Below are 21,946 nucleotides of genomic sequence, written 5' to 3'. Positions count from 1 at the left end.
CGAGATCCCAGCCGAAATACCTCTGTGGTACAATAATGGCATGCCTCAGCTCCAACAATTACCTGATGCTGATATATGGCACACCCTAGGCCTACGTACGATAGGCGATGTTTTTAGAGAGAATGTGTTTGTATCATACACCCAGCTAGAGTCCCAATTCCTACTGCAGCGATCACACTTCTATAAATTCCTTCAACTGAGACACGCTTTTCAATCCCAGTTCCCAGAGCCCAGACCACCTGTATCATCTTACCCTCTGATAGGGGTTGTGAAATCTCAGGGTCCCGGAGGAATAATATCCACAATTTACTCCTTTCTTATTAATGCTAAGATACATAGAACACCCCTAAAAGTTATAGCCTCCTGGTCTGCACATATTCCGGAAATAAATGAGGAAATAGAGTCAGAAATACTGGAGTCACACCTGTATGTATCTCTATCGGTAAACAACAAATTAACACAATTATATATAGTCCACCAAAGCTATTTGACACCCCTTCGCTTATATAAAATGGGGAGGCTAAATTCTCCGGCATGTCTAAGATGCTCTACTTCTCCAGCAAACTTTTGGCACATGATATGGACTTGTAGCTACGCTTCCTCATTTTGGCCAGAGGTTGTCAAAACTCTTTCCAAAGTACTATGTAAACCATTGCCTGTCACCCCATTAATATGCCTAGACGAGGAAATATGGACTCACTACAAGCAAATTGTAATCAGGGAAACCTGTTTCATGGCTAGAAAAGCAATTGCACTACGCTGGATGGGGGATATACCTCCCTCTTGCTCGCAGTGGAAGAAATTGGTCAATCAAGTTATTCCCTATAATAAAATAGTATATAAAAACAGGGGACGCCTGGAGAAATTTAATAAAGTTTGGGGTGCTTGGTGTGACTCCTCTCTGACAAACTATTCTGTATCTGAAATGCGACAAAACCTGAGATAGAATGGATGGTCCAAGAATGGATATTGATGAGACCTGGAGGGATATAATAAATACAAATTGGGCAAAATAAACTTGCACCCACCAGACCAATACACACAAAAAGGAAATAATCACAAAAGGCATGTTAGGTTAACTTGGTTAATTTATTGGTTATGTTTTATTGAAATTATTGAGAACTAATGCTCGGTACAGATTCATGTTTTCTTGTCTATTAGACACAGTAGACCAGCGCAAGTGTGTGACTGTATAAATTACTTCTCTGTAAATGCATAATATGTTTGACTATATATATGTACACAATATGTTGATATCCATACGGTCTTATTGTAATAATCTGTACAGTTGTACATATTTTTCAATAAACAGTTTAAAAAGAAATAATGAAAATTATGTGCAGATGAGAGAAAAACATAGGAATAACAATGAGGCCATTATTAAAATATAGAAATCAATGTAAAAGAAGAAAAGAAAATTCCATTTCTCAACTTGATCCATCCACTAGCTCTATTAATGGTTCTAGGAAATTTAATCTCTAGAATCAAAAATAGGGGTGACATGGTGATAAAAATCACAGATAAAGTGGGAATGAAAACCCATCAACAAAAAAACACCAGGAGATGAACAATAAGGTTCTGAACATATCAAGTTATATGCTTTCCTCTGACTTAATTTCTCTATTGAGTAAAGGTCTCTTACTGCTACTTACTTCTCAACTTCTTAACTTTTTCAACACCATTCTTGATGTAAATAAGTTTGCCTACAAACATCACAATCCAAAGAAAAAATCACAGGTCTGCTCTAACCCCAGGTGCTCAACTCTAGGAGACGCCTTCCACTCTCTTTAGTACACAGGTAACAAAAGGTAACAGGGTTGCCACTCACTTGTTCCAATGCACGTGGAATGTTCTTTATTCAACCATGATAAAAAGCACTAAAAATTACAGCCATGAGAATAAACAGTAAATCTTATGTGTTTCAGACCTATTGAGATCCTTAGCCCTATGACCTCAATAGGTCTGAAATGCATAAGATTTACCGCTTATTCTCAAGACTGTAATTTTTAGTGCTTTTTAGCATGGTTGAATAAAGAACATTCCGCATGCATTGGAACAAGTGAGTGCCGACCCAATTTCCTTTTGTTACAAACATCACAATCGAGATTCCTTGACGTGGATGAGACTTTGAGGCAAACTGCTTTGAATGGTGAGAATTTGGATCTACTAGATTTAAAATATGTGATAATTTTGATCAACAAGTAAACATTATGCATTAAAATCTATGCATTCAAAATGCCTTTTTTATGTTGGCAATCCTACTTTTTGCCCAGTAGGCTCTCTTGCAGCAGTACTAAATACATTTCAAGAGTTGGTGGAAGGTAAATTGATAAGATTAAAGAATACTCTAGGTATTATAAATTAGGTTATTAAAACAGTAGCAACCTGACTAAAGGAGAGAAAAATGCTTTAAAACAGCTTAGAGAGAATACAAAAATGACAGTAAGGTCAGCAAACAAAAGATGATCAGTGGTTATCTTAACTCCTTGCAACACCACTGCCAACGTATAGAGAGTAATGCGAATGAGGCCCACCATTTGTATCTCCCGAGTAGGTGAGCCTGCTCAACTCACCTGAGGGAGAATGAAGTCAGTGTTAGGCCTCAGTAGTGTTAGACCCTGTGTCAGGCTTGCAGGTGTGGATCTTCTGGACCACTGCAGACGATGACACAAGCCACTACCTGGGACCAGAGTCTAAGTGGTACCCGGTTTTCACCAGAGCCCGCCGCAAGGCGGGTTAGACAAGCTGCGGCATGGTACCACCAGGTCGTTCCTCAGGCGTGACTTGTCTGCAGTGGCAGCCAAGGTAGAAGTACAGAGACAGCAGACAATCTCGTGGTCGAAGTCCAGGCACAAGGTCAGGACAGGCGGCAGAGGTGCAATGTCAGAGTCCGGTCCAGAGTCAGCAACAGGAGGTCCAAGCAGGAGGTTACGAGAACAGACCACACAGGATAGCAGCACGGAGGAACACTGGTTCACGGGAACACGGAGGAGCTCAGGTAACACAGGAACACAGAGGAGGTCAGGTAACACCGGAACACCGAGGAGGTCAGGTACACAGGAGACACAGGAACGAAGAAGACACAGGAACGCAGGAATCGCAGGCAAATCGCAGAATAGCTTTCTCTCAGGCTGTGAGGCACAAAGATCCGGCAAAGGCTTGCAGGAAGAGGCAGGCTTATATAGAATTAGCTAAATGGCCAGCACCAATTAATGGTGCACTGGCCCTTTAAATCTTAGCGAGCCGGCGTGCGTGCGCCCTAGGAGACGGGGATGCAGCAGAGGATGCCGCGGGAGTCGGGGAAGGTGAGAGAAGCCGGCCACCGGACCCCGGGGAGGCACCGGTGCACCCGCGATCCGAGACAGGGATCGCTGGAGCACCCGTGACACCCTGTCTGTATAGCAAGGGTTAAGGTATATGATGTTTCTTGTCCAATGATATTCTTCCATGTGAACTGGAGTGTAATTGGAGAGTGAGCCACCCCCTTACCAGGGAATGACAAACCCCTGGACAGGAAGGGGCAAGGCCTCTTGGAGCCTAGCTCTCTAGCCAGCAACCTCTCTTACAAGAGAGGTCAGCTCTTTACCACACAGGAGCAGCTCTTGGAATTCAGCTCTCCTAGAGAGCACATCATCCCTCCGAGCATACAGAGAGATAGTGTGACGCACACCTTCAGTGCTACACACAGAACACCCAGAACAAAGCTGCAGTTTCCATATCTGGACACAGCTACATCCCAGCCTGTACTTACTACTAGGCTGGTGAATATTCTCCTGAGGATCATTCTCCTTAACCTCTCCAGTAATCCGGATTCTCCACTTATCCAGCATCTGTACAAGATCATTTGGCCCGATACCTGCAGTTGTTCTAATAAAGAACCGTTAGTTATTTTGCACAACCTTGCCTTCGTCTGTTCCCTGGATATGGCTGTATCACCAAGGGCTCCCCATCCAATACCCAGGGACTCATACTACAGACACCAAAGGGCTTGCCCCAGGGAGATTAAGTACATCAACCTCTCCCTTCCTCTTTCTTGCATACAACCACCAGCCTCTCCAGTATTCTGGGCCCCGGCTGCCTCAAGGCCCCAAGAAAAGGCTAGGCCCCGGTGGGGAATGTTGCATCCTCACTTTACAAACATAAGAATGAAACCAAAAGACACCACGACAACATGTGAGAGTTTGTTGTAAGGAATTTTTTTGGAGGGAGTGTTACATTGGGGGTAATTACCAAAAGACAGAAGGACCTAGGGCCACATTTATTAAGGTTTGTATGCCCGTTCAGGTCATATATGGCATAGAAGATCACCTACGGCATAGCACATTTTTGTTATGGGATTCATCCGGAGGTTGGAGCCTCCAAGAAGATCAAGTGAGTGCTGGGGGCCACGGCAACATCACAATCATCATCATCATGGTTGTGTAACATTCCATTACCCCAGACTTTAACTCTCTGGTTAAAGTCCATAAAGGTACTTTCCCCCTGCATGGATAGTGGGGGGAATAGCTTGACCGCCTACCTCCAGCCTCTTATGAATGTTACTGTTTATAGCATCTACAGTAACAGCCTAAAATAATTTAGGTTTTCTGGTTTCTTGTACTATTACTCTTGCACCCCAGTGCAAGAGTTCCATAATGGCAGACAATTTGGTATTTGTGCAATTTTTGCAGCTTTTTCAAACAGTGCGCTGGAGTTTGCGCTCCATCTGTAAATTAAAATCAAATTCTCCTTCTTCCATATGTTTCTTCTAATTTAGCATAGATTTTTTTCCTAAAAGAGTGCAAATAATTATGCACATACATCCTGACCATACTTAGGAAAGACAAAGGTATGAGCTGCGCAAAAATTTGCACTAAAAAGGCTTAAAAAAACGCTACATTTGACAAAGAGCTGGGACTACAAAGACAAATGAGGTGCAATAACAAGGCAAAACTAACACAGGGAGGAGGAAAAAGAAAATTACTCCTGTTGTGCACTACAGTATACAAAACTGAAAACAAATCTGCAAAGGGAGGACAGGGTGCTCCATTTTGGGATTCTCAAAGACCTTGCTATAAAAAAGATAAAAGGGAGGAAAAAACTCAGAATCAAGTGATTTACTAAGTGCTATAGTCATAAGACCCCTTCTTACCTTGTGTCTACTAAGAATGTGCACATCGGACTCATGTAGAGTCAATCACAATCAGGATGCTAGTTGCGTAGTGCCACTATGCAGCAAAGAAATGTAAAATAAACTATAAATGATTCAGAATGCTGACAAAGCTTTCTTGCCATCTAATTGTGACTTGTACCCACTGACCATGTCTTTGGTTCTCTCTATTCCTATCCTTCACATAATTCAGTGTAGGAAAGTCTTTCAGTTGGAGGACATCATCCAGTGTGGTAATTCAGAAGGAAGGGACAGTTGAGGGGGGCAGCTTCATATTAGTGGGCACCTTCTCCTGCCTAACATGACATATTTACATTAAACAAGGTTATATTCTGCTGCAGTATGTAATTGACATTTAATGCTACTGTTGCTGTTGCTATTGCTGTGTTTGCTTTCCTACAGAGGTAGTAGCATTTGACTATTTAATTGCACAATTTATTCTTGCATGCCTATTACATCTTAAATATGTGATTGACAGTAAGGCCATAACAAAATTGTCATAACAACTTTACACATTAAATAATGATTGAAATCAAATATTCTGGATTCTTGTGCCTAACAATAAATGAGTTTATGGAAGTTTTCACAAATATTGTAAATGTAAAGTAAAACAGCTATGCATTTAGTGACTTGCCATTTAAAAACACTACAAAGACCAGCAAAGGTTAAAATAAAGCACATTGATTGATTCAGTTTATAGCATTGGCAACTAGAATCCATATAGCGGAAAAATGGAAAACACCAAAACTGTCATTAGCCACGGTGAAAAAAACAGAGTAAACCTATTGATGTTGTTCTAGAGGATAAAGGCGACCAGGACAGACACACTTCCTGTATTTGAAGGTATTTGGAACCCATGGATCATTGCACAGGGTTCACCTACCCTTGAGAGGGCTCTGACTTTGTCTCCTTAAAGGACACCTACCACTTAAAAGTGGTAATTTTTACACACATATACATGGCACCAGCTCAGGGTGAGCTGGTGCCGCAGCACATTTTTATTAGTAGAATAAAGCCCCTATCGCCGATTTATAAGTTATATTAACTTATGTCTCGGCGCACCTAACTAGGGCACGGCGCACCATGCACGTGCCCGTGCATGCACCGGATTCTGAAGTGCTAGAGAGCCGGTGACGTTACCCAGCTCTCCGGCACACACGCGCCTGCGCAACTTAGCACGGGGCTTTCCAGCACTTCAGAATCTGCCGCACGCTCGGGCATGCGCATGGTGAGCCATGCCCTAGTGCGGTGCGCTGAGATATAAGTTAATATAACTTATAAATCGGCGATAGGGGCTTTATTCTACTAATAAAAATATACTCCGGCACCAGCTCACCCTGAGATGGTGCCATGTATATGTGTGTAAAAACTACCACTTTTAAGTGGTAGGTTTCCTTTAAGAACATTGGTAGATTTGCACACCAATACGTATGCTTGTTACTACTCTCACCTTAAGCAACCACCTGAGGTTAATCCAGCCCTCCCCAACCCTTTTGGTTTTTATCCATTGGATGTAGTACTCCACACATCCACCAGGCCCAGATCCACAAGGTTATTTTTCTCTGAGATATATAGCCTGTCTACTTGTGGTATCTACTGCTGTCTGTAAGGATATATTCAAGTCCCCTCCCAACAACACCCTCCATGAAAAATTGTAATTTAGAAAAGGACAGGGCAATCCACTTAGTCTTTCACAAGTTAGGTGCATACCAGTTAGCAATGGTTATAACTGTCCCTTCAATTGAACCTTTAATAAAAATGTACCGCCCCTCTGGGTCGATTGACTCTGAGAGCAGTTGGAATGGAATATTTTTGCTGATGGCCACACTTACCCCTTTAGGGGCTTTACTGTAGGTGCTATGAAACCATCTCTGAAATGTCCTAGATGTAGTCCTAGAGCAGTGATGACAAACTTTTTAGAGACCGAATGCCCAAACTACAACAAAGACCCGCTTATTTATCCCAAAGTGCCAAAACAGAAATTTAATTTGTGATTTATACTCCCTTCTCTGTCACAGTTTTCATTGATACCAGCCCCTGAGGCACCAATAAAGCAGCAAATAGTCCCAGGTAGAGCTGTCACTTTAAAATAGCTCTGTGCACAGCAAGTCCTGGGCTGTCTGGGACTGCAGGAAGATACCTGGAGTCATCTCTGGTGATGGCCTGAGTGCCCACAGAAAGGGCTCTGAGTGCCACCTCTGGCACCAGTGCCATAGGTTAGCCATCACTGTCCTAGAGTATGGACTTTTATGTTTGAAGTGTATCTCTTGAAGTAGTAATATAATAGCTTTTTGCTCATCCACTATACTTAAAACCTGACTGCGCTTCTGTGGACTACCCAATCCCGTCACATTATACAAGACTACATTATATTCACTCATTAGTTATTATGCATTTTACTGTTTGGATCACGTATCTAGAACCATGGTATACACTTCGTTAAAGACCTGACTCCTGGTAGGGGAAATAACCAGGAAATCATGAAATATATGGTAGGTAGGGGAAAGAAGGAGACAAGAACAACAAAAAATGTGACGGCCACTAATGAAAGTGGATCAAAGAACAGGTTCGCTCTTGGTCGAGTGAACTTGGCCCGTACACTGTTTAAGAGTACATATGCATAGTAAGGCTGACTTCACTTTTCTCAGCTGGGTAAAGTCACAGAAGGCCTGAGGGGGTGGGGGGAGATTGCAGCTCCTATTCTCTAAATCCTCAGCTCTAGCCATGGCCTTATTGAGTTTACAATGAATTTTGAGTGATTCCTTAATGCCCGATTCAAAGACGATCATAGTGGCCTGTATAGTTTTCGCCTGTTCCAAAAGGTGCCCCAGATGCTTAATGTTCACTTTTATCTCTGCCAGATCTTTTGCAATTGGGTCATGGCTTGGCACAGGATCTGTTTTATGAAGCTCCTAGAAGCCTGGGCAGTATTTATCTCACCTTATACCTTGTGCAACAAAATTACAGTGCTGTAAACACCCTGGGATTGCAATCATGCTTATGACTCTTTTTGTCCTAAACTAACATCAACCAATTGGCCGGCCGGGTAGATTCCATTTAAAGTTATGATTAATAACATATTCAAATGCTAATCAAATGATCATCCCAAAATGCCATCAATATCAAAAACTGTATTGGGACTTAGAAGCATACAAAAATTATAATGCTGCACATTCATTATAAATCATTTTGCCTCCTGTCTCAATTTTTTCTTTATACACAGGGAATAATGGTTATTATAAACATACAAAGTTAACCAAAACCGTGAAAACATAGTAAACTCTCAAGCATGATGAAGATCTACAAGCTAGTTTTATTGCTTGGTTACTCGTCAAGGGGTATTAGTGACTTAGCGTGTCTATTTCAAAATGCACTGATGCTTTATAGTAAATCGACTTTAGCCACAGATCTCACTTTTTACAGAACGGTTCCGATATTCCATCGCTGTATTTCATTATTTTTTTGTAATATACAGTTATTATTTACCATGCTATACAGTTAAGCAAATGGATGAATGTTTGTGAAGGATTATAGTTTTCTCATTAGGATGGAATTCCGATAATACCCAATAATACCAACTCTGGAGAAAAAGTGAGAGGTGTGTCCAGGGGTCCTGATATCATTAGCTGAATTTGTTTCCAAAACCCAGAGATATAAGGGCATGACCAGAAGATGTGAGTTATTTTACCCTTCTCTTTGTGACAACTCCAACACATTGCTGGCACATTTGGATAGATTTTGGAAAATCTCCCAGGTGTATAGTACCACCTTATAGTATTTTCTGGTCTCCATATGTGAAGGGCACCTAGAGAGAGTTTTCGTAGTTCTGAACCCCGCTTCTTACGAGTCTTCCCCTATGGACACTCCTAAATCACTCTCCCATTTCTGTAGATATGCAGTAATGGGATTTGAGCTCAATGAGATCATTCCCTTAGACAATTTTGTGGATTGAAAGAAGGCCATACTCAAGAGAGATTTGCCATTTTCTGTTTTTTGTGGCAATGCTGAGATGGGGGTTTGTTCCTGGGCTTCACTTTCTTTTTGTATCCAGTGCTAAGGGTGAGTATGTAGTAACCACTATCTTGCTAGTTCTAAGATAGCTGAATCATAATGAGTGTTCAGGCATGGTAAACCTAACCCCCCTTTCAACTTAGAGCGATATAAGATTTTAGCTGCTACCCGTGGCCTAACTAAAGCCATACATATTTATTTATCAGTTTTTGGAGTTTCTGCAGAAAGTTTTTCATCACTGGGATGGGTACATTCTCAAAAATGTAAGCGCTTTTTGGTAGTACCATCATTTTAATCACTGCTAGTCTTCCTACCCATGAGATATGGGCTTTTGTGTATAGTTTTAGCTCTTGCTCCACTTGGTCATAAGAGGAGTGTAATTAAGCTGGACAAGTTTATGTGAAGGGAAAGTCAAATGAATCCCCAAATATGGGATAGATTCTGGAGCCCATTGGTATGGGAACTGTAATTTAATTTGTTCCGCTATATTATCTGGTATAAACATTCCAAGTATTAGTGACTTTCCTGTGTTCAATTTGTACTACGAAGTTTTACTGAACAGTAGGGATGTGACAGCAATTAAGGAAGGTAATGGATTTCTTAACGCCTTGATCACATCATCAGCGAATAAGCCATTTTTGTATTCTTGGTACCCCATGACAATTTGAGATATATCTGCAGAGGCCCTTATGGCTTCAGCTAAAGGTTCCATAACAAAAGGAAAAATGAAGGGGGGCAAGATCGGTGTCAAGGAGAGATATAGGCCGGATGTTTGGTGGCCTGTCAGGGTTTTTTCTGGGTTTCGACAGTGTACTAATGGATGAGGGGAGCATTTCCTTTTGGATTGGAATTGAAGAGTTCCAATAAATGTTGGGCTAAAGTATGTACATACATTTTATAGTTGTCATTGGTAAGGCCATCCAGATCAGGGGGCTTGTTACTCTTAAGTGCTTTTATCACTTTGGTAACCTCTGAAACCGTTATTAGATTTGAGATTGATTCAGACTGCTCCTCTGTTAGTGTGGGTAGTTTAACAGAGGCTAAGAAACTCTAAATGTGTAATTGGGAAGTTTGTCAGGTTTCTGTCTCTTCCTTGAGCTTGTATAAACTAGAATAGTTTTCAGCCATTGCCTCAGCCATATGTTGAGGCTCAAATATCTTTAAAATTTTTAAATCTTTAATATTTACTGGGCTGCCAGCACTTTACTTGCTTTGTTGCATAGGTGGTAATCAGTGGCTTTCACTTTTCAAAGCACTATCTCATATTTATACACATCTAGCTCCTTCAGTTGTTGCTGCAGCTCACTGATCATGCTTGCCCTATGTGCTTAGAAAGAAGCTTTATTTAGAGCATGGAAGAGAGTAAGTCCCGAGAGAATATGTGCCCTCATTTAACCACATTTTACGTGCACATCATAGTAACTCTGGCAAAATGTTGTCTGTGTTTGGGAAGAATTGCTCTAAAGTGGAATTATTTTCCTCTATGAATTGGGGGAGGTGCAACACAGTTTTTTAAGTGCCAATATATGGAGCAATGTTGCTCTGTTCTGTTATTTCTTAGTGAATCAGACCAACTGATTGCATCTATTGCCGGGGAATTTATTCTTGTATAAAGTAATTGGTCTGCTAAAAACATGTCAATACGGGAATACATTTTGTGTGGGTGGGAGAAAAATGTTTAATCTTTTTCTAGGGGATTCTGTAATCTCCATACATCTAGATATGCTTCTCTATGTGTAAGGCTGAATAATTCGGAATCTCTGTCATCTGGATATGTTTTAGATGTGTCTACAGCATGGTCATATTAATAGAACTGATCACTTTTTATATGCATTTAACTATTCTAATAGGGAGTGAAAAAAATGTACTTTACTGGGAGTATGGACCATAAACCAACACTATTGTGTACTTGATATTTTTAATATTATTAAGATAAAATATCACCAATGAGGGTCAATTTTTTCATCAATGACTGAAAATTCTAGGGACCGTTTAAGGACGATAAGAACCCCTCTCTTTTTATCTGTATCAGGGGCTACAAATATATGCCGAAATTGGGTGAAGCCTAAAAATGTTCGCCTGGTTGAGATGCAACTCTTGGGCACTAAACACGTTGGTTCCTGATTTCAGGACCTCTCTCCACATCCTTTTAAATGGGCTGTAAGATTTGTTTTTCCTGCTGTACATAACCCCTAATTATGGAGGTCGTGAGTGTATCTGATATCTGTTATGAGAGATGTTCAGTCTGATAAAACAATATGTGCCTGATACTGCCAATTTGAGAAAAAGGAGTGTAGCCTATTTACTAAGGGTCCCGTGGCAGCAGTTTCGTTGGGTTTCCCAACTTTTCGGGGATCGCGCCGGAGGGCGCACTGGATTTAACATTCAAATATGTTTCGCAAGCCAAGCACTTACATGCGGCGGGAAGAAGAAGGTGAATTCTTGTGGACCTGAGCAGAGAGCAACACATGCAGGATATCGGGTGCAGGATCTACATGGATTGCGGCAGATGTGCATTCTGGCGGAGATTCCGGATCGGGGATTGCGACTCAGACGGGTAAGTAAATGTGCCCCTATATGTTTCAAAAAGTGCTAATTTGAGGGTGTGCTTTCCTGTGTCCAATTGCTCCTCCAAAAGATTACCACTACCCTGCTGATATTTTCTTTTGAAATAATTGTCACGTAGGAGGGCCACAAATAGGTCTGTAAGAAAAAGCTGAACATTTGTATTCAGTAGGTCCTACTCGAATACCTTTGATGTCCGTATGTTGTCGAATTTCTACAAGTAGGTGCTCTATGACCAGTGCATAGAGTAGGGGTGATAAGGGGCACCCTTGTCTAGTGCTGTTACTAATTGTAAAGGAGGGCGACAAGGTTCCGTAGTCCTATTTGTTTTAGAGTCGCCCAGAGGAACCCCCAGTCCACTCAATCAAAGGCCTTCTCGGCATCAAGAGAGAGAGCTAGGAAGGGCATGGAAGCCTTCGAGGTATGCTGAAGCAAGGAGAAGGTCTTGAGGGTGTTATACCTCACCTCTCTAGTTGGGATGAAGCCGACCTGATCGAGATGGACAAGAGGGCCCACTACGTGGGCCATGTGGACTGCTATCAGTTTGGCGAAAATTTTGACATCTGAGTTGATGAGTGAGATAGGCCTATAGCTCGGACAGAGCTGGGGATCTTTCCCCTCCTTAGGTATGACGGTTATGTGGGCATGTAAAAATGATGGAAGAAACTCAGCTGAGATGGAGTTAAATACTTCTATAAGTGAAGGAGATAAATCTTGGAGTAGAGATTTGTAGAAAGCAGCCGTATAACCATCTGGTCCCGGGCTTTTACCTGTGGGGAGGGCTTTGATGGTTTCCTGAATTTCTTCAGGGGTAAATGGAGATTCTAGTAGTGCTTTATCACTTTCTTTTATAGTGGGAAACGCAGTTTCCTCTATGTATTGTGAGAGTGAGTTGGGGGAAAGGATTGAGAGGGTGGAGGGAGATTATATAGAGTACGATAATATTCAGTGAATGCCTCTGCTATTTCCTCTGTTTTATGAACTGTCTTACCCACTGCGTTTTTTATTGAAGGGATGTATGTCGATGCTTTCCTATCTCTTAGTGCCCTGGCTAACAGTCTACCTGGCTTATTTCCCCATTCGTAGAGTTTGCGGTAGCATAGAAGTTTGAGCCTCTGTTGCTTGACTTCTAAGTGAGCATTAATCTCCTGACGGATTTGGGTCAATTGTCTCAGGGTAGATTCTTGGAGGGTCTGCTTGTGCTGTGCCTCTGGGTCATGTAGTTTAGAGAAAAGGGATTGGAATTTGAAACCCGCCTCTTTTTTCAACCTGGATCCCCCTTAAGTTAGTTTTTAGCATTTCCCATTTGACTGTTTCAGATGTGAAACATACTATTATTTTATATAATTTAATTACAATAATTTTTGCCCTCAATAAGATCATCGCTATGTATGATAGAAGTAACTTGCGTTTTTCTGCTAATGGTTCTGAAACCTCCTCACTCATATCCTGGAGTCCTACTTTAAGATCATATGGGCAACTTTCAAAAACTTTGTGTGGACTGGGAAACACAGCAGGATATTGTTACCCAACCCCTCCCAGAAAAGAGTAGACAGAGCAGGTCTCCCTGAGAATGTTTTGTCACCACACAGAAAACAAAACAATGTCAAGTAGCAATCTATTTCTTCCTATTAGGCACCATTTCCATCTGGTCTCCTGAATGCTTCTCCTAGTAATTAAAGTAAAAGTCAAATATAACGTTTAATGCTGTCACTAACAAGGGTGACTAATAAAAAGAAATTAAAAATGGTTAACTGTGATTAACCACATTCATGTATTAAGTGGTTGGCCATTCATTTTAAATAGCTGGCATGCAACGCTGAATTTCTCCTGCTGCAATGGAAATGGAAAGGAAGCTACAAACATTATTGATAACCAGCAGTTTCTGCAGCTAGTTTATTACAAGATTTACATAGGCAATAGATAAAATGAGTTAAACATTTGCATTAGCTATCATTGCTTTTCTAAACATCGTTCATCTCGGTTTAGTATTCTGCCTATTACTATAACAAATTAAATTAATTGTATGCATATATGTTAAATACATCTGTTGCATATGAATACTTATAAATATTCTGTGTTTTAACATTGGTTTTATCTTGCATTTGATATTGAATGCTCAATTTCAGAAATTGTTTTTATATTATAGTTTTTACTCAATCAAATGAAAATGATTAAGAGCTAGAGAAAAGCACAGTGGGTCAAGACAAATGTTTGTCCTTCTGCTTATATTAAAGACTGGGAATTGAAGAAGCTGTTATGCTTCATATTTGTCCCTTGAGAAACTTGAGTGGCAGGCAGAAGGATAATCCTGTTCAAAGTTAATGTGCAGTAACAGGATTGAGTAAAATTCACTTTAGAGACTGTCATCTAGAACTGGAGGCAGAGATAAAGAGGCTGTGTATCAAGCTCCTAGAAAGAGTATCAAGAGTCACATCTTCTGGTCTTCTAGACAGCATCAAATGATAGAAATGTATGAATTGAGTTTTTTTTATTTTTCTCATCCAACTTCAGCTTATTATACCGATTACATAAGAAACAGCAAATATGTACAATCATGCCAAAGTGTGCAACATAAAGTGCATGAAAAGAAAAGTGGAAAAACTTGCAGTACTAAAGTTACTTTACAAAAAAATCTATCTATTAACAGAATATGTTTAGTACACAATGATAGGCCAGTGCTTGATAAATCTTCCCCATCATTTTTATTTGATCTTTTCAGAACTTCAGATCTTATAGCAGATATAAGGAGGACATAAAATGCTTGCATTATGGAAATATCCATAGCACTGCTATAGCTTAACATAATATGGGTAAGAACATAATTATTAAAAAAATAAACAGATAAAAAAGAACTATAATGTGGCTATTAGTGAAATTGACTAACATCAAGGGCCATATGTTGGTGGTGAAAAAAAAACGTATTTTGCCAACTTCTGGAGCTAATAAGTTTTTCATACTTCCTTGTACGGAGCTGTAGGTTTTCAATGCTACCATTTTAGTACTGTACAACCTTTTGATCACTTTTTATTGAATTCTTTATATTTTGCAAAATGGCAAAAAAGTGCCATTTTTGATTTTGGGTGATATTTTTCTTTTTTGTGTTTATATGTAACCACTCCTCCCCTGATAGAAGGTATATAAAGAGAACAAACCAAGTTATTAGTGTCTTGCAGTTAGGGAACACAGCTTGGAGAAAATTGGCAGTCTACTTGAGCAACCGGAAGAAGCTGAGACAGGGAAACTCCTCCTTAGACCCTGGGCTCCTAGCCTGTGACCAGGGTACCAGTCTTCAGAGAAAGAGAGGGACAGCTAGCCCAGGACTTTCCACAGCATTAACCCTTCTTCTGCCAAAAAGGACACCTAATTTTCATCAATAAAGATGGTAACTGTTGACTGCAGAACCTGACACTTTGGGCTTATTTCCCATTTGGGTGCACCATGCCTTGCCATCCCTTCCAGTGAGCAGCAACACGTAGTGACACCTATACAGTGCCTGGTGGAACCAACATAGCGTTGGGGCCACCCTTAACCTGAGCACTGCATAGGTTAGTTAACCGATTGCAGACGAGCTGGTGTTTATTTTTTTTTATGTCTTGTTTGTGTGCTTAATATGTATATGAGTGTGAATGAAACCCGACATTTGGGCTGTTACCCTTAGAGACCCTTCATCTGTAGCATTACTCCAAAAGAAATGCTTGCAAATGCATATAGGAACAAAGACCTAAACTTTTGGAGACATGTCCTGTGGTCTGACAAAAGTAAAATTCAACTGTTTGGCCATAATTACCATTGTTATGTATGGAGGAAAAAGGGAGAAGTTTGCAAACCTAAGAACTCAAGTCAACTGTGAAACGTGTTGTTTCATGTTGTCCTGCATCATTTTGTGGGGTTGTCTTACTGCAGAAGAGACTGGTGCACTTCACAAAATAGATGGCTTCATGAGGAAAGAACAACATCATTTGAAACATCAGCCAGAAAGATAAAGCTTGGCCACAAATGGGTCTCCCTAATGGACAATGACCGATTGTATACTGCCATATTGGTTACAAAGTGGCTTAAAGACAACAAATTCAATGTTGTGGAGTGTCCATCACAAGGCTAAATCTTATTAAAAATGTATGTACAAAGCTGAAAAGTCAGTTGCAAGCAAGGTGGTCTACAAACATGGCGCAGATACACCAGATCTGTCAGAAGGAATGGGCTCAATATCCTGTCAACTATTGTGAGAAGCTTGTGGAATGATATCAAAAACTTTTGACCCAAGTCATACAGTTTAAGAGTAATGGTACCAAATACTAGTAAAATGTATGTAAACTTTTGACTGTGGTAATCTTCTTGTTTGTTATCCAAGGCATCTTACTTTCTAACATCAACATGTGCAGCGGATTTGCAGGTTGTTACAGTTTGCACTTTGCAGTTTGCACTTCGCCTCACCCACTGAAACTTTCTCTGCTGCAGTGAGATTAAGTCAGGCAGAGGGAGGGGGAGGTGCTTAGGGAGGGGGAGACTTTATGAAGGCCTGTAAAGCTGCAGCAGAAAAGGGCTCTGGTAACACTCATAGGGGCTTTTAAAAGTCGATTTTAGAATGAAGGAGGGCATGGGTAACAAATATAAGAAGATTACTTCACTTACATTGCCTGGATCTATGAGTATGTGTCCTTGGTTTATCATGTTTGATTCTGTTAGTAGATTTCTGTCAAAGGGAAATTTACCAGATTATGTTATGGTAGATGCTTACTACTCCGCTCCCTGTCTCCAGCAAATATGCAGTAAACTTCATTTAGTATGCCTTAGAACTGTCGTGTTTCGAAAAAAAATAACATTTTTATGCTCTGCTAAGTGCCTCTTGGCTCAGCCAATAAGTTATTTATTCATGTATCCCAGCCATCCGACTCCACCTACACAGCAGTCAGAGAGACAATGATATGACCATTTCAATTCCTCTGGAATTCTTGCGCTATCCCCAATCATAGCATAACCTCTATACACTCTGCTATGATCACGCATAGGGCGAGAATTAAAGAAGGAGAGCTGGTGACGTCAAATATATTATAAGTTTCTATTGCTTCTGATTTTTTTTATTAACTTTACTTTACTGACACAGTTTGAACAGGATACACGAGGAAATCGATTCTTATGAGGTTAAAGGACATTTACCACCAGGATAAAGGATTTTAAATTAAGCACACTGACATACTGGTATGTGCCCCCTTTCGCAGGATCCACTTTTCTTTTAAATTCTTATGCTTTTAAAAACTATGGAAATGAGCCTGAAGAGCTCTCTGGCTCCATAGATGTTGATGGAGCCCGGAGCCCCTCGGACTCATTTGCATAATGAAGCTAAAAGAAGATCAAATCCTGCCAGAGGGCGCACACACCTGAATGTTAGTGTGCTTGGTTTATGATCCTTATAAAGTTTCACTGTATTCAATTAATTTATGTAAGGAAATTGAATATTTATTTGATTATGGTGTTGATTATTGTGGTCACTTACCCATTAATTCTCCCATAGATTTATGCTAGGGGTCATATAAAGCTTGCATATCATGGCTCTGTGGTATTTTAGGCCAAATGATCCAGCACCAAGCTGTATTGTTTTGATTTTCATTCAGCTAACTGTGATTAAATTATGACAGCAGTCAGGCTGTTTGTATCAGGTCAACTCCCTTGTGGTGCTCACTCTACTATAACCTCAATGAACAGTCTTTATATACAAAACTGTATTCCTCAGTTATTATATGGTTTGCAGGGCATAAAATACATAATTCATAAATTAAACAGCAGCTAGATCTATCTCCTCATTACTGAATCCAGATTGCAGAATGGTAATCAGATGTCTCACTGGACCAAAACCATTCCGTTATTAAAATAACAGATGTAATCCCTATTATTATTCTATTTATTGTAATGCAGACGTTAAATTGGCATGTGCCTATGCCCAAAAACTCCCAAACTAAATATGTATCAAAGGAAGGTACATTACAAATATACTTTAAAGTCTGATTCACAGCATTATTTCATTAATATCTTTTGTTCAAGTCTATTTTTTGTAGGGTGACCAACATCATGATTATCTTTATAAAATACTACAAAAGCCTATTTCTTGAAAACTAAATCTGTGTCAGAATATAGTTTTCTGTTATGTTTTCTGTACAGGAAGTAGTAACCTAACATTGTGTATGTTTATTGGACTCTCTGGAGCACATGTATCATAAGTTTGGCTTTGTCTGTCTGTATATTTAGGACTTTTCTTGGCTTATCTGCTTGAGTTGAGTGTGTGGTTGGTAAGCAGAGGTGTGTGATTGGATAAGTGAGATTGCAGAAATGTCTGTGTTTTGTTAAATGCTAGATGTCACACAGATGAGATATTTGTGTGATTAGTTAGATCTGACAAAGCTAAGGTGTATGTGATTGATGAGATGTAACACTTTCGTCGGACTGTTCATGGTTTTCAGGATTTGCTTCGCTGGGACAGTTATACAGCAGGGATTGTGTTGCACATGATCGGATTGTGACGCAACTGCACTGGCTTTCATGCAACAGAAATCAGGGGGCGCGCCTGTGGACGATCCGACGGATGCGGACTGAGCATGGAATTTAACTTTCAATTTGTGTCGCAAGACAATGCACTTACATACATCAGGAAGAAGAAGGAGAACTCCAGCAGACTTGAGCGGGGAAGCAGCACATTCAGGATATTGGGTGCATGATCTTAGTGAATCGCGGCAAAGTGCATTATAGACGGACAATGCACTTTGGATGAACTCCAGCAGCCGGGTAAGTAAATGTCCCCCAATATGCTGCTAACTTTTTAGGGTTGAACCAGAATAATTACGTTATGATATAATTAAATATTATCTCTCACAGATAGATATCTTTCTCATATTTATCTAACTATCATGTATCTCATTAGTGATCTTATAGTCACCTCATGACCTGATTTATCTCACATCTCTGGTTCTATGTGTCAAATATTATCAGAAATTGAAAGCTAAATCAAAGTGTAGATCACATTGTCAACACACTGCAGCAAGAAACAGGAATCTCACCAGCACAGAGGAATCAGGAAATGTCTGCACTGCACCATGTGACTGCTCAGCTATTGCTCACCCAGGGTGATGATTCGTACACAGAAGATGTGCTTCGTTGATTGGAACAAAAGCATTAAAAAACCTGAGTAAAATTGAAAAATCATTGAAGTTATCATTATCATATTAGCATCAGCAGAGATTAAGATTTGAATACCTAATGCACACAAACTGAAGTAACATTGCAAAGAAAAGTTGGCCAAAAGTCTTTTAGAGTGATGTTAAAAAGATTGTCAAAGTTATATACTATGGTGCCTATTTACTAAGGGTCCACAGATGCAATTTCATCGTACTTTCTGATGTTTTGGGGTTTCTCATGGCTGTGACAGGCATTTAACAGGTGATTATGTCGCACGTTATCAGATTTTGGCGCAGCTGTGCTGGCTTCCATGCGGCACAGATTGGGGGGGGTGCCATCAGACGATCCGACTGATTCGGACTAAGCGCGGTATTTAACTTTCAAATTGTGTCGCAAGCACTTACATGTACCAGGAAGAAGAAGGTGAACTCTGTCGGACCTGAGTGGGGAAGCGACACATGCAGGATATTGGGCGCACATCTAAGTGAATCGCGACACAGTGTATTATTGTCGGACAATGCACTTTCTGTGAACTCCAGCCGATGGTTAAGTAAATGTGCCCCTATATCTTTAAGACTATAAGAAAAACTTTTTAGTAAGATAAGGCTTTCTAGAAAGTGCCTGCATCTTGTAGTCGGACAGAACCTCCTGATCCTTGTCCAGGAGATTGATTGAAGCGCTGGCAAAGTATTTCACCCAAGCTCTGAGAGAGCAAAGCCTCTACATTATTCTCCCCCTCTCTCCCTGTCTGACATGACTATTAAAAGCATGTAAATGTAAAGAATGTAAAGGACCTTCAGTGATACAGAAGAGCGATATATACTATAATGATTCTTTATACTATGACTACAAGAATGAAAAACGTGCAGCAGGACCATCTGTGTGTCTTTACATGTATGAGCTTTCTTTTTTTATTTATACATTTTTATTGTTTTGTAATATTTGCTCATGTAATATCAAACAAGCAAATGAATTTAATGCATTCTAGTAATAAAACAAATTACAAAGGTGTATAAGACAGCAATTTAAGAACTGGATCTACTCAGGTGCCTTCACCTTAGTGGTGGAGTGGGTATGCCCATATACGGCTCTGCTGTCTGCTACAGGTCAGCTGATTGACTCAGGTTTTAATAACATTATCAAATCATTACAACACATATGCTAATATATACTTAACAAACATAAAAGACTCCAAGCAAGCTTGTAAACTGGATGTAAGCAATGCGTTAGGGCTGTCTTAGGGGGTAACTTGGTTTAGGAGATTGGGTGATAAAAAAATGAGGGGGGAGTATGTGTTTCTTACAAGATATGTGTCTATTCTGATCTTATGATGTAGCCATGGGGCCCATATTCTTAGAAACAAAAAGTGTTTCCTATTAACCTTACACAGTTCCTTCAAACTGCAGATTTCATTCACTTTGGTGATCCATCCAGCGTGCTGGGGGATATCTTGGTATCTCCATAATTGTGGAATTAATAACTTAGCAGCAGCCAATAGGAATACAATTGTTGTTGCGGTGCACAATCGCCCCTACAGAGCTACTCACGGAACAAGACCAGTCCACAAAGTCTCAATGATAAAGAAGTTTTTTGAGAGAAAATAATTAATTTTCCTTCTAGCCGGAGCTCCAGAGTTCCTCTAATCCTTCTCCTATAGTGTTAGATATCCATTCAATTAAATCCAGCATTAGCAATGACAGATCCTTCTGATGAAACTATGCCTGAAAGCTGCCCGACCCAGGGTTACGTTATTAATTTTGATGCACAATTTATCTTATGTTTGTGAGTATGTTTTTTTAATAAATTCTTAATCTGTTGAAACACACTACACTATCTGCGTGTATGTTCCTTGCAGCAATATCGTCTGACAAGAATCAATTAAGAGACGAAAGGCGAATAAATGCGGTGGTGCTGGTCTGAACTGAGGCCTAGTTTCATCAGAAGGATCTGTCATTGCTAATGCTGGATTTCATTGAATGGATATCTAACACTATAGGAGAAGGATTAGAGGAACTCTGGAGCTCCGGCTAGAAGGAAAATTGATTATTTTCTCTCAAAAAACTTCTTTATCATTGAGCCAATAGGAATGTTGTCAGGTTTGTTTTGCTAGGGATGAAGGAAGGGCCTGGCTTTGCGAGTATTACTATATCTGCTGACAGTTGTACTGGTTTAGCCATACCTCCCAACTTTTGGGCGAGAGAAAGAGGGACAAAAGCCCCTCCCCTTTTTCTAAACCACGCCCATTGCCACACCCACAAGCATAATATAATATTGACCTTGATGGTCCCCACATAGAACAATGCCCCTTACTTTGCCTCCACCCCCCGTGGACCCGTATAATTACACTTAATGCAACTCTGCGACATATAAAACACCTCTTTAATTTTATCCTCCCTTTATATTTGGTTTTCCACTTTTATTTAATCTCCCAAATTTATACATAATCCTATCTGTACCCCTACCCCCACCCCTCCTCACATGGTGTGGTCTCAGTTCCTTATCCTCCTCATTCTGTGGCCTCCTGTTATCCATCCTCCTCCTGTGGCCTCCTGTCCTCCATCCTTCTCCAGTATCCTCCTGTTCCCCATCCTTCTCCAGTATCCTCCATCCTCCTCCTGTCCTCCATCCTCCTCCTGTATCCTCCTGTCCTCCATCCTTCTCCAGTATCCTCCTGTCCTCCTCCTGTCCTCCATCCTTCTCCAGTATCCTCCATCCTCCTCCTGTCCTCCATCCTCCTCCTGTCCTCCATCCTCCTCCTGCCCTCCATCCTCCTCCTGTAGCCTCCTCCTGTAGCCTACTGTCCTCCATCCTCCTCCTGTGCCCCCCTGTCCTCCATCCTCCTCCTGTGGCCTCTTGTCCTCCAGCCTCCTCCTGTCCTCCTTCCTCCTTCTGTAGCTCCTGTCCTCCATCCTCCTCCTGTGGCCTCCAGCTTCCTCTTGTAGCTCCTGCACCTCCTGTATCTCCCTGTTCTCCATCCTCCTTCTGTAGCTCATGTCCACCATCCTCCTCCTGTGACCTCCATCCTCCTCCTGTGGCCTCCATCCTCCTCCT

The sequence above is a fragment of the Engystomops pustulosus genome, chromosome 5 (genome assembly GCF_040894005.1).
Source record: "Engystomops pustulosus chromosome 5, aEngPut4.maternal, whole genome shotgun sequence".
NCBI lineage: Eukaryota > Metazoa > Chordata > Amphibia > Anura > Leptodactylidae > Engystomops > Engystomops pustulosus.
Note: the sequence above shows the minus strand (reverse complement) of the source record.